We start from the raw sequence: 12,617 nt of genomic DNA, 5'->3' as shown, positions 1-12,617 counted from the left end.
ATGTTCCTACAGACTTGTTCACTGTGCAAGTAGCCCATGTGTTCCTGTTTCCATAATTGCTCTCTTGTGTCTACAAGACTAGGGAGTTACCCACCACTCCTTGTGGGCTATCTGCACAAAAGCTGTTCCACTCAGCGTGTCTACATGGACATTTCCTCTCTGAACCCTGTTCACACAGGTAATATACAGATGATCAGGTTTTAAAATACATCAGATAGGGATTGCATACATCAGTTAGGACTGCTCTATATGGGTGTACCTTGAGGTTTGGTGGAGCAGCTTAGTATACATTTTTTGCAGAAAACGTATCAACCAAATACCCTGTTTTTTACATCTTTTTACTAGTACTTGCGGATTACTGTGATTTTTTGAAACTGAGTGTTTTTGGTTTTACTATGCTCTTTTGTGTCTTCAAGGATAGGAATGAGGAGCCATGCATACCAGAATAGGGAAGAGGATCCATGCATATCAGGATAGGGATGAGGAGCCATGCATGCAAGGATGTGGATGAGGAGGGCAAGCATAACAGGATGGGAATGAGGGGGGACAATGGATACCAGGCTTATACTCGAGTCAATAATTTTTCCCATTTTTTTTGTGGTAAAATTAGATGCCTCAGTTTATGCTCAGGTCGGCTTATACTCGGTGTCAGTGTCTCTGCTCCCCAGCCCATTGCCTCTGCCTTACCTGCTCCGGGATTATGTCGTGCTGCTGCCGCGTTGTCTGTGCTCACCCGGTCTGGCGTCTCCCGCTCTGCTTCAGCAACCTGCATCCCCTGGTCTGGCGCCTCTTGCTTCGCTTCCGTATCCCGGCGTCCTGCTGGTCGGGAGCGCCGCTACATCTCTCGGACACCTCCTGCCCCGGCTACTGGGTCTCTGTGCGTGCACCCCCTGACTCTCGTAAGCCGTGGCTGTGTTCAACCTCATTCATTTATTGATTTCTTCTCACTTGCTTCGCCGCTCCACCAATAGCTCTGGCGTGCTCGCTATATCAGGCACCCTCCCCTTAAGGAGGTGCCTGATTATTGTGTTAAGTCTCATTGACAATCGGGTCCCTCCTGTGTCTGGTAGTGCTCCTACCTTGGGCATACCTTATCCTGCTATTCCTTTGTGTTTTCCTCTCTAGTTTATTCCCCTGCCTGCATTATCCAGAGTTCCTTGCATCCTGCTGTCACCTTCCAGTCTCTCCCACCTCTCTCTGTTGTGAATTCTGTGGCAGAGCTCCCTCCTGTGGTCACAAGTGGTACTTCGGCTGGTTCTCTCTGTGAGCTTCCGTTGGTGGAGGAAAGTGGTACTACGGCTTCTGAGTTTCCTTCCTCAGGTGATGTGGTGAAGTCGTTAGGTGCTGCTCTATTTAACTCCACCTAGTGCTTTGATCCTGGCTTCCAGTCAATGTTCTAGTATTGGACCTGTTTCCTCCTGGATCGTTCCTGTGGCCTGCTGCTCTGCATAGCTAAGTTCCGCTTTGCTATTTTGTTTGCTGTATTTTTCTGTCCAGCTTGTCTATTTGTTTTTTCCTGCTTGCTGGAAGCTCTGGGACGCAGAGGGTGTACCTCCGTGCCGTTAGTTCGGTACGAAGGGTCTTTTTACCCCCTTTGCGTGGTTTTTGTAGGGTTTTGTGTTGACCGCAAAGTTACCTTTCCTATCCTCACTGTGTTCAGAAAGTTGGGCCTCACTTTGCTAAATCTATTTCATCTCTACGTTTGTCTTTTCATCTTAACTCAGTCATTATATGTGGGGGCCGCCTTTTCCTTTGGGGTATTTCTCTGAGGCAAGGTAGGCTTATTTTCTATCTTCAGGCTAGCTAGTTTCTCAGGCTGTGCCGAGTTGCATAGGGAGCGTTAGGCGCAATCCACGGCTGCCTCTAGTGTGGTTGGAGAGGATTAGGGATTGCGGTCAGCAGAGTTCCCACGTCTCAGAGCTCGTTCTTTGTTTTTGGGTTATTGTCAGGTCACTGTATGTGCTCTGACCTCTGTCCATTGTGGTACTGAATTACCTATTCATAACATCTCTCCACTGATTCCCTGGCTATCCCATGCTCTGTGTCCTTGTTCTCATTTCTGCTTATATACTTTCCTGATATTTCCTTGTCAGTTCCTATGAGCCACCATCTTGGTACCGGCTGTTGAGGTATTAGAGCCCCCAGGGCTTGCCCCTGACTGTCCCTGTATAGGGGTCGGCCTCACTTGGTCAGCTTAGCTAGGGGAAGTTCGATACCTTGACCCAGAGGGTCCACTCTAGGGCACCTTCCTCTAAGGAGTCATTGCAGAATAATCAGGCCATGGATCCCGCCGGTGCCTCATTCTCCGCTCAAAAGGAGTTAGCTTATCTACGTGAAAATCAAAATCATATTATGAATTTTATGCAGTCGATGGAATCTCGTCTGACTTAATTTCAAGCTGCTGATCCAGTAAACACTACGCAGCTTGCAAGTCTTCAGCAGCAACTTTCTCAGCAGCGAGACACGCAGTCTCGCATGCTGAGCTGTATAGCCTCAGTGGATGACCATTTATTTAACCTTCAGTCCGCTGCTACAGCCTCAGCCCAAGCTTTGCCTCGTGATCCAGATTCTGTTCCCATACTGAGTCCTCCGCCTTGCCTAGTAAAGCCTCCTAGGTATAATGGTGAGCCCAAGCTTTGCAGAGGCTTTTTAAATTAGTGTCATGTTCACTTTGAACTTTTGTCCCAGCAATACCCCACTGACCGGGCAAAAGTGGCTTTTTTGGTCTCCCACTTGGAGGGGGAGGCTTTGGCCTGGGTGAACCCATTCTGGGAGCTTGACTATCTCATTTCCCAGCTGTCGACCTTTCTGGAGACTTTTCACAGGTTTTTGAGGAACCAGGTCGGGTGGCTTCTACAACCAAGTCTCTCTTCAATTTCAACCAGGGTGCGCTCAGTTGGTCAATATGCTATTCGTTTTCGTACCTTGTCCTCCGAGTTGGAATGGAACAACTAGGCACTGAATGGAGCCTTCTAGCGGGGTCTATCAGGTAAAATTAAAGACAAACTTGCAGGCCGGGACACTCCTACTTCTCCAGAGGAGCTAATCTCGCTGGTAACACGCATTGACCTGCATTTTCAGGAGTGTCCTCTCAAGTCGGTACAGGAAAGGAGGTTCCTGCAACCTTCCTTTTCTTCTCGCAAGCCGCTCAGTCCAAGTCCCACTGTATCAAACTCTGTTACCACACCTGAACCGATGCAGGTAGATCGGCTCCAAAGGTTGAAACATCGTTCGAAGGAAAGGTTCGCTCAGGGCTTATGCTTCTATTGTGAAAGTGCTTCTCATTTTCTCCGTTTTTGCCCTGAAAGGCGGAGAAACTCCTCCACCTTGGACAGGTAAGAGAGGCCTCCGAAGATGTGTATGATTCCTCTCTACCCCTCACTCTGTGAATTCAACTGTTACTTTTTCAAAGACACTACTCTCGAGGTGGCTTACGTTGATTTGGGTGTGGCAGGAAACTTCATAAGGCTCGAAGAGGTTAATAAGTACCAAATTTTGGTCACATCTTTGGACAGTCTGCGTCTGATTGCATCGGTGGAGAGCAAACCCTTACAAGAGACCATCACTATGGTTACAGAAGAGATTGAGATGCAAGTTGGAGCCCTGCACCGGGAGAGGATAGCCTTTTATGTCTTAATCAATCTCTCACATGCACTTGCATTAAAAGAGGCATAGATGCTCATGAGGAGAATATAATTTTACCTCTATACAAGTCACTAGTTCGACCACACTTAGAATACGGTGTACAATTCTGGTCTCCAGTGTATAGGAAAACATAACTGTACTAGAGCAAGTGCAGAGAAGAGCGACCAAGGTTATTTTTTTTTTTTTTTTGGAAGTGCATTTGAACAGCAAGGTTGATTGCTGTTGAGGGGAACTAGAAAAAAAAAACTCTATAAATCTTCAGCATAGCGAGTGTGAGCGAGCTGAGTGTGGCCTGAGTGTAAGTGTGGACGGCGGTAGGTGTGACTTGTGATTCAGTGACTTTGGATTCAGGGAGTTTCCAAGGGAGGAATTACTGAATTGCTGTCTGTTTTGTATTAATACTTTGTATTTATTTATTTTTTTATTATTTAACTTTTCTGTCTGGTGCAATCCCCATTAGGAAATGTGCTCCACGATTGTTAATGCCATCCAGTGCACGTCTTGCCACATGTATGCAGTCCTTGAGCAGCCGATCGAGGGTGCATACTGCTGTGCGAGATGTGAGCACGTTGTGCATTTGGAAACCCAGATTCTGACTCTAAATGTGCAGCTGGCAACACTGAGATCCATTGACAATATGGAGAGGAGTCTTCTGCTCATGGAGCAGACGCTCAATGGGACAGATGGGGGGGGGGGGAATGGTAAGATGGAGCTGCAGGACGGTGAAGTAGCAAGCTGGGTGACAGTTAGGAAGCGGGGTAGAGGGAAGAGTGCCAGGGAGGCTAGTCCTGATCTGGAACACCCCAATAAGTTTGCTAAGTTGGCAGATGAGGGGGGTGCCAGTACAGGGGTAGCACTGCTGCAGCCAGGCATATCCTCTGAAAGCCGGGGGAGTGACTGCTCCAGTAAGGAGGGAAATAGGAGAGCAGGGCAGGCCAGACAGGTGCTGGTAGTGGGGGACTCAATTATTAGGGGAACAGATAGGGCAATCTGTCACAAAGACAGGGATCGTCGAACGGTGTGCTGCCTACCTGGCGCTCGAGTCCGACACATCGCTGATCGGGTGGACAGATTACTGGGAGGGGCTGGTCAGGACCCAGCGGTCATGGTGCATATTGGCACAAATGACAAGTTAGAGGTAGGTGGAAGGTCCTTAAAAATGATTTCAGGGAATTAGGCTGCAAGCTGAAAGCAAGGACCTCCAACGTGGTATTCTCCGAAATACTCCCTGTACCACGTGCCACGCCAGAGAGGCAACGGGAGATGAGGGAGGTTAATAAGTGGCTCAAGAATTGGTGTAGGAAGGAGGGGTTTGGGTTCCTGCAGAACTGGGCCGACTTCTCAGTTGGCTACAGGCTCTACGCTAGGGATGGACTGCACCTCAATGGGGAAGGTGCAGCTGTGCTGGGGGAGAAAATGGCTAGAAGGTTGGAGGATTGTTTAAACTAGGGATTGGGGGGAGGGTATTCAATTTATAGGAGGGGAAGATAGTGCAGACAGAGACCTGGGCACAAATAAGGAAGTTGGGGGTGGCGGTGGCATGGGGGGTGGGGTTAGAACAGTTAATAATTTAAGAGTAGAGGTACAGAGGAACATCAAGTGCATGTATACTAATGCCAGAAGCCTCGCCAACAAAATGGACGAATTAGAACTAATGTTGTTGGAGCATAATTATGACATGGTGGGGATATCTGAAACATGGCTAGATGAGAGCCATGACTGGGCTGTTAACTTGCAGGGCTATAGTCTGTTTAGAAATGACCGTACAGATAAGCGAGGGGGAGGGGTGTGTCTATGTGTAAAATCGTCCTTAAAACCCATCCGGCGTGATAATATAGGTGAATTTAATGAAAATGTAGAATCCCTGTGGGTGGAGATAAGGGGAGGGGGAAAAAATAATAAATTACTGATAGGGGTTTGTTATAAATCTCCAAAAATAATGGAAGCAATGGAAAATATCCTCGTAAAGCAAATAGATGAAGCTGCGACTCAAGGAGAAGTCATTATTATGGGGGACTTCAACTACCCTGAAATAGATTGGGGAACAGAAACCTGCAGTTCCAGCAAAGGTAATCGGTTTTTGACAACTGTGAGAGACAATTACCTTTCACCGCTGGTTCAGGACCCAACAAGAAGGGGGGCACTGCTAGACCTAATATTAACCAACAGGCCACACCGCATAGCAAATATAAGGGTTGGGGGTTACTTGGGAAATAGCGATCACAAAATAATAAGCTTTCATCTATCCTTTAAAAAGATGTGTAATAGAGGGGTTACAAGGACACTAAACTTCAGGAGGGCAAATTTCCAACGGATGAGAGAGGATCTTGGTGCAATTAAATGGGACGATATCCTGAGACACAAAAATACACAAAGAAAATGGGAGACAATTATTAGCATCCTGGATAGGACCTGTGCACAGTATATACCGTATGGGAATAAACATACTAGAAATAGGAGGAAACCAATATGGCTAAATAGAGCTGTAAGGGGCGCAATAAGTGATAAAAAGAAAGCATTTAGAGAATTAAAGGAAGTAGGTAGTGAGGAGGCATTAAAGGGACACTGTCACCTGAATTTGGAGGGAACAATCTTCAGCCATGGAGGCGGGATTTTTGGGTTTTTGATTCACCCTTTCCATACCCGTTGGCTGCATGCTGGCCGCAATATTGGATTGAAGTTCATTCTCTGTCCTCCATAGTACACGCCTGAGCAAGGCAAGATTGGCTTGTGCAGGCATGTACTATGGAGGACAGAGAATGAACTTCAATCCAATATTCCAGCCAGCGGGTAAGGAAAGGGTGAATCAAAAACCCCGCCTCCATGGCTGAAGATTGTTCCCTCCAAATTCAGGTGAAAGTGTCCCTTTAAATAAATACAAAAAATTAAATAAATTCTGTAAAAAGCAAATCAAGGCAGCAAAGATTGAGACAGAGAGACTCATTGCCAGAGAGAGTAAAAATAATCCCAAAATATTCTTCAACTACATAAATAGTAAGAAACTAAAAAATGATAGTGTTGGCCCCCTTAAAAATAGTCTGGGTGAAATGGTGGATGAGGATGAGGAAAAAGCCAATATGCTAAATGATTTTTTTTCATCAGTATTTACACAAGAAAATCCCATGGCAGACAAAATGACTAGTGATAAAAATTCCCCATTAATTGTCACCTTCTTAACCCAGCAGGAAGTGCAGCGGCGTCTAAAAATCACTAAAATTGACAAATCTCCGGGCCCGGATGGGATACATCCTCGAGTACTGCAGGAATTAAGTACAGTCATTGATAGACCATTATTTTTAATCTTTAAAGACTCCATAATAACAGGGTCTGTACCACAGGACTGGCGTATAGCAAATGTGGTGCCAATATTCAAAAAGGGGACAAAAACTGAACTCGGAAATTATAGGCCAGTAAGCTTAACCTCTACTGTGGGTAAAATCCTGGAGGGCATTCTAAGGGATGATATACTGGAGTATCTGAAGTGGAATAACCTCATGACCCAGTATCAGCACGGGTTTACTAGGGACCGTTCATGTCAGACTAATTTGATCAGTTTCTATGAAGAGGTAAGTTCCGGACTGGACCAAAGGAACCCAGTAGATGTAGTGTATATGGACTTTTCAAAAGCTTTTGATACGGTGCCACACAAAAGGTTGATACACATATTTTCCCCTATCCCCATTATTCTCATTTTATGTAAGTGGGTTGAGAGCTGGCTCAGAGATAGAAAACAAAGGGTGGTTATTAATGGAGCACACTCGGACTGGGTAGCGGTTAGCAGTGGGGTACCACAGGGGTCAGTATTGGGCCCTCTTCTTTTTACCATTTATTAATGACCTTGTAGGGGGCATTCAGAGTAGAATTTCAATATTTGTAAAGATGACACTAAACTCTGCAGGGTAATCAATACAGAGGAGGACAATTTTATATTACAGGATGATTTATGTAAACTAGAAGCTTGGGCTGATAAATGGCAAATGAGCTTTAATGGGGATAAATGTAAGGTCATGCACTTGGGTAGAAGTAATAAGATGTATAATTATGTGCTTAATTCTAAAACTCTGGGCAAAACCGTCAATGAAAAAGACCTGGGTGTATGGGTGGATGACAAACTCATATTTAGTGGCCAGTGTCAGGCAGCTGCTACAAAGGCAAATAAAATAATGGGATGCATTAAAAGAGGCATAGATGCTCATGAGGAGAACATAATTTTACCTCTATACAAGTCACTTGTTCGACCACACTTAGAATACTGTGCACAGTTCTGGTCTCCGGTGTATAAGAAAGACATAGCTGAACTGGAGCGGGTGCAGAGAAGAGCGACCAAGGTTATTAGAGGACTGGGGGATCTGCAATACCAAGATAGGTTATTACGCTTGGGGCTATTTAGTTTGGAAAAACGAAGACTAAGGGGTGATCTTATGTTAATGTATAAATATATGAGGGGACAGTACAAAGACCTTTCTGATGATCTTTTTAATCATAGACCTGAAACAGGGACAAGGGGGCATCCTCTACGTTTGGAGGAAAAAAGGTTTAAGCATAATAACAGACGCGGATTCTTTACTGTAAGAGCAGTGAGACTATGGAACTCTCTGCCGTATGATGTTGTAATGAGTGATTCATTACTTAAATTTAAGAGGGAACTGGATACATTTCTGGAAAAGTATAATGTTACAGGGTATATACACTAGATTCCTTGATAGGGCGTTGATCCAGGGAACTAGTCTGATTGCCGTATGTGGAGTCGGGAAGGAATTTTTTTCCCCAAGGTGGAGCTTATTCTTTGCCACATGGGTTTTTTTTGCCTTCCTCTGGATCAACAGGTTAGGGCAAGTTAGGTTAGGCTATGGGTTGAACTAGATGGACTTAAAGTCTTCCTTCAACCTTAATAACTATGTAACTATGTACAGGACTGTTGGGTCTGCAATACCAAGATAGATTATTACACTTGGGGCTATTTAGTTTGTAAAAACGAAGGCTATGGGGTGATCTTATTTTAATGTATAAATATATGAGGGGACAGTACAAAGACCTTTCTGATGATCTTTTTAATCATAGACCTGAGACAGGGACAAGGGGGCATCCTCTACGTCTGGAGGAAAGAAGGTTTAAGTATAATAACAGATGCGGATTCTTTACTGTAAGACTATGGAATTCTCTGCCGTATGATGGTGTAATGAGTGATTCATTACTTAAATTTAAGAGTAGACTGGATGCCTTTCTTGAAAAGTATAATGTTACAGGTTATATATACTAGATTCCTTGATAGGGCGTTGATCCAGGGAACTAGTCTGATTGTCGTATGTGGAGTCGGGAAGGAATTTTTTTCCCCAATGTGGAGTTTCTCTTTGCCACATGGGTTTTTTTTTTGCCTTCCTCTGGATCAACATGTTAGGGCATGTTGGGTTAGGCTATGGGTTGAACTAGATGGACTTAAAGTCTTCCTTTAACCTTAATAACTGTTACTTCTTCTCGGTCTACCTTGGCTAAGGAAGCATGAAACTATCCTGGATTGGCGCTCGGGTGAGGTGCTTCGATGGGGACAGTTCTGCCAAGACCGGTGTCTACTGTCTGTCCGACCGGCAGGTTCTCTACAGTCTTCGTCTCCCCTCTCTGGACTACCATCTGCCTATTGGTCTTTTGCAGACGTTTTTGACAAAAAGTAGGCGGGGACTCTTCCATCACATTGGCCATATGATTGCCCTATTGAGCTAGTGCCTGGTTCTACACCCCCTAAGGGGTGAATCTATCCTCTGTCTCCTGCTGAGACTCTGGCTATGTCTGAGTACATTTTGGAAAATTTGGCCAAAGGTTTAATTCAGAAATCCTCCCCTGCATGTGCAGGATTCTTCTTTGTCAAAAAGGATGGCTCCCTTTGTCCCTGCATAGATTGTAGGGGCCTGAAACTTATCACTGTCAAGAACAAGTATCCTCTTCCGCTTATTCCAGAACTCTTTGACCTATTAAGAGGGCCCGAATCTTCAGTAAGCTGGATCTCTGTGGCGCTTACAATCTGATCCATATTCACTCTGGGGATGAGTGGAAGACCGGATTCAACATGCGGGATGGACATTATGAATATCTTGTCATGCCCTTCAGCCTCTGCAATGCTCCCGCGGTTTTCCAGGAGTTCGTCAATGACATTTTCCAGGATCTCTTATATTCCTGTCTTGTGGTATATCTGGATGATATCCTCATCTACTCTCCAGATTTACCATCCAATAGAAGGAATATTCATCAAGTATTACAACATTTGAGAGACAACTGTCTGTATGCCAAGTTTGAGAAATGTATTTTTGAACAAACATCCTTACCCTTTTTAGGGTATATTATCTGACTCTGGTTTAAAGATGGACCCAGAAAAAGTATCCGCCATTCTCAACTGGCTGCAACCTTTTGGGGTTAGAGCTATTCAACGGTTCCTTGATTTCTCAAACTACTACAAGCAGTTCATTCCTCACTTTTCCTCACTAAGCATGCCAATTTTGTCTCTCATCCATAAGGGAGTAAATCCCAATGTAGGGTCTCCAGAGACCGAGAACGCCTTTTTGACCCTGAAGTGATCCTTTGCGGCAGCTCATGTGCTACATCGTCCTGAGGTTAGCAGACAATTCATTCTCAAGGTGGACGCTTCCTCCATTGGAGTCAGTACAGTGCTCTCCCAGAAGTCTTCTTCGGGCCGGTTTGTCACCTGCTTTTTTTTTGTCCAAGGCGTTTTCTACATCGGAACACAATTACTCTATTGGAGACCGTGAATTGTTGGCTATTAAGTTAGCGCTAGATGAGTGGTGTTATCTTCTCGAAGGAGCCGTACATCCTTTTGTAATCTTCACAGATCATAAGAATCTGGCCTATCTCCAATCTGCCCAGAGGCTTAATCCCTGACAAGCCATGTGGTCTCTGTTGAACTCCACTTCGGGCTAGGCAATAAGAATGTCAAGGCGAATGTTCTGTCAAGTTCCTTCCTACCCTCCGATTTTGAGGAGACACCATTGTATATCATTGATCCTTCCAAGATGGTCACTGTGGCCCCCTTATGTCTGGCTATGCTTTTGCCGGGTAGGACATTTGTAGCTGAGGGTGACAGAGGTAGGGTCTTGCTTTGGGGTCATTCGTCTTAATTTCCTGGGCTAAAGAAGACACTCTCCTTCGTCTCTCGTCACTATTGGTGGCTGTCCCTTCTCCAAGATATTAAAGATTTTGTTGCTTCATGTCCGTCCTGCACGAAGAATAAAATCCCAAGGCAATTACCGTCTGGATCTCTGCTTCCTCTCCCGGTTCCATCAGCCCCTGGCAACATATAGCCATGGACTTTATTACCGACCTACCGCATTCTTCTGATTGCACAGTCATTTTGGTGGTTATGGATCGCTTCTCTAAAATGGCTCATTTTCTTCCTCTACCGGGGTTGCCTTCCACTCCTGGGTTGGCAAAGATTTTCATCAGTCGCATTTTCAGACTCCATGAATTACCTCATCATATCGTGTCTGACAGGGGAGTTTAATTTACCTCCCGATTCTGGTATACCTCTTCCAGTATCTCCTCTCCAGTCTTGGGTGTTCCAGCAGTTGACTCACTGTCCTTGGAGTTTTCCAAGATTTGGGAGCAGACTAAAACTGCTCTCGAAAAGGCTTCTAATAGCATGAAGGGACATGCGGATAAGAAACGATTGGATTCACCTCCTTACCTCCCTGGCGATAAGGTTTGGCTCTCATCCAAATACATTAGACTGAAAATTCCTTCTTACATGTTGGGTCCACGTTACATTGGTCCCTTCGAGGTCTTTAGATGAATCAATGGCATTGCCTACAATTTGAGGCTGCATGCCTCGCTCCACATCACCAATGGCTTTCATGTGTCTCTCCTTAAACCAGTGGTACTCAATCGTTTTCATTCTTCTCCTGGTACTTTGCACTAAAAATGTTTTTGAAGTGAAGGATGTGCTAGCCATGATGAGGGTTAGAGGGAGAACTTTCTTCTTGATTGACTGGAAGGGTTTTGGTCCTGAGGAGAAATCTTGGGAGCCTCGGGAGAACATTAATGGACCTCGTATTCTGCGAAAGTTTCTTTCCGGCCTTAGGAAAAAGGTGTGTAAATGGGGGGTACTGTCAGTCTCTGCTTTTCAGCCCGACGCCTCTGCTTTACCTGCCCCAGCATTCTGGCGTGCTTCTGCCGTGTCGTCGGCGCTCGCCCGGTCTGGCATCTCCCACTCTGCTTCAGCGTTCCAAATTGTTGCTGCCACGTCATCCTCGGTCCCCTGGTCTGGTGCCTCTCTCTCCGCTTTGGTGTCCCGGCGTCCTGCTGGTCGGGAGCGCTGCTGCGTCTCTCAGATGCCTCCTGCCCCGCCTCTGGGTCTCTGCATGCATGCGCCCCCTGGCTCTCTTAGGTTACGGTCGCATTCAGCCTCATTCATTTATTGATTTCTTCTCATTTTCTAATTGCTCCACCTCCTTAAGGAGGTGCCTGATTATGTTGTTAGGTCTAATTGACATTCAGGTCCCTCCTGTGTCTGGCAGTGCTCCTACCTTGAGCATATCTTATCCTGCTATTCCTTTTTGTTTTCCTCTCTAGTTTATTCCCCTGCCTGCGTTATCCAGAGTTCCTTCCTGCTTTCACCTTCCAGTCTCTCCCACCTTTCTCTACTGATTCCCTGGCGATCCTGTGCTCTGTGTCCTTGCTCTAATTTCTGCTTATATACTTTCCTGATCTTTCTTTGTCAGTTCCTACGAGCTGCCATCTCAGTATCGGCTGTCTAGGTATTAGAGTCCCCTGGGCTTGGCCCTGACTTTCCCTGTATAGGGGTCGGCCTCACTAGGTCAGCTCACCCAGGGGAGGTTCGATACCGCGAACCAGAGGGTCCATTCTAGGGCACCTTCCTCTAAGGAGTCGTTACACTTGGATATATACTGTATATATAAATCTGTAGATATGTTTTTTAAGGATCTTATTAGACAAAGTGTTGAATAATA

The sequence above is a fragment of the Ranitomeya imitator genome, chromosome 8 (assembly GCF_032444005.1).
Source record: "Ranitomeya imitator isolate aRanImi1 chromosome 8, aRanImi1.pri, whole genome shotgun sequence".
NCBI classification, from domain to species: domain Eukaryota; kingdom Metazoa; phylum Chordata; class Amphibia; order Anura; family Dendrobatidae; genus Ranitomeya; species Ranitomeya imitator.
This window is presented reverse-complemented; position numbering follows the sequence as displayed.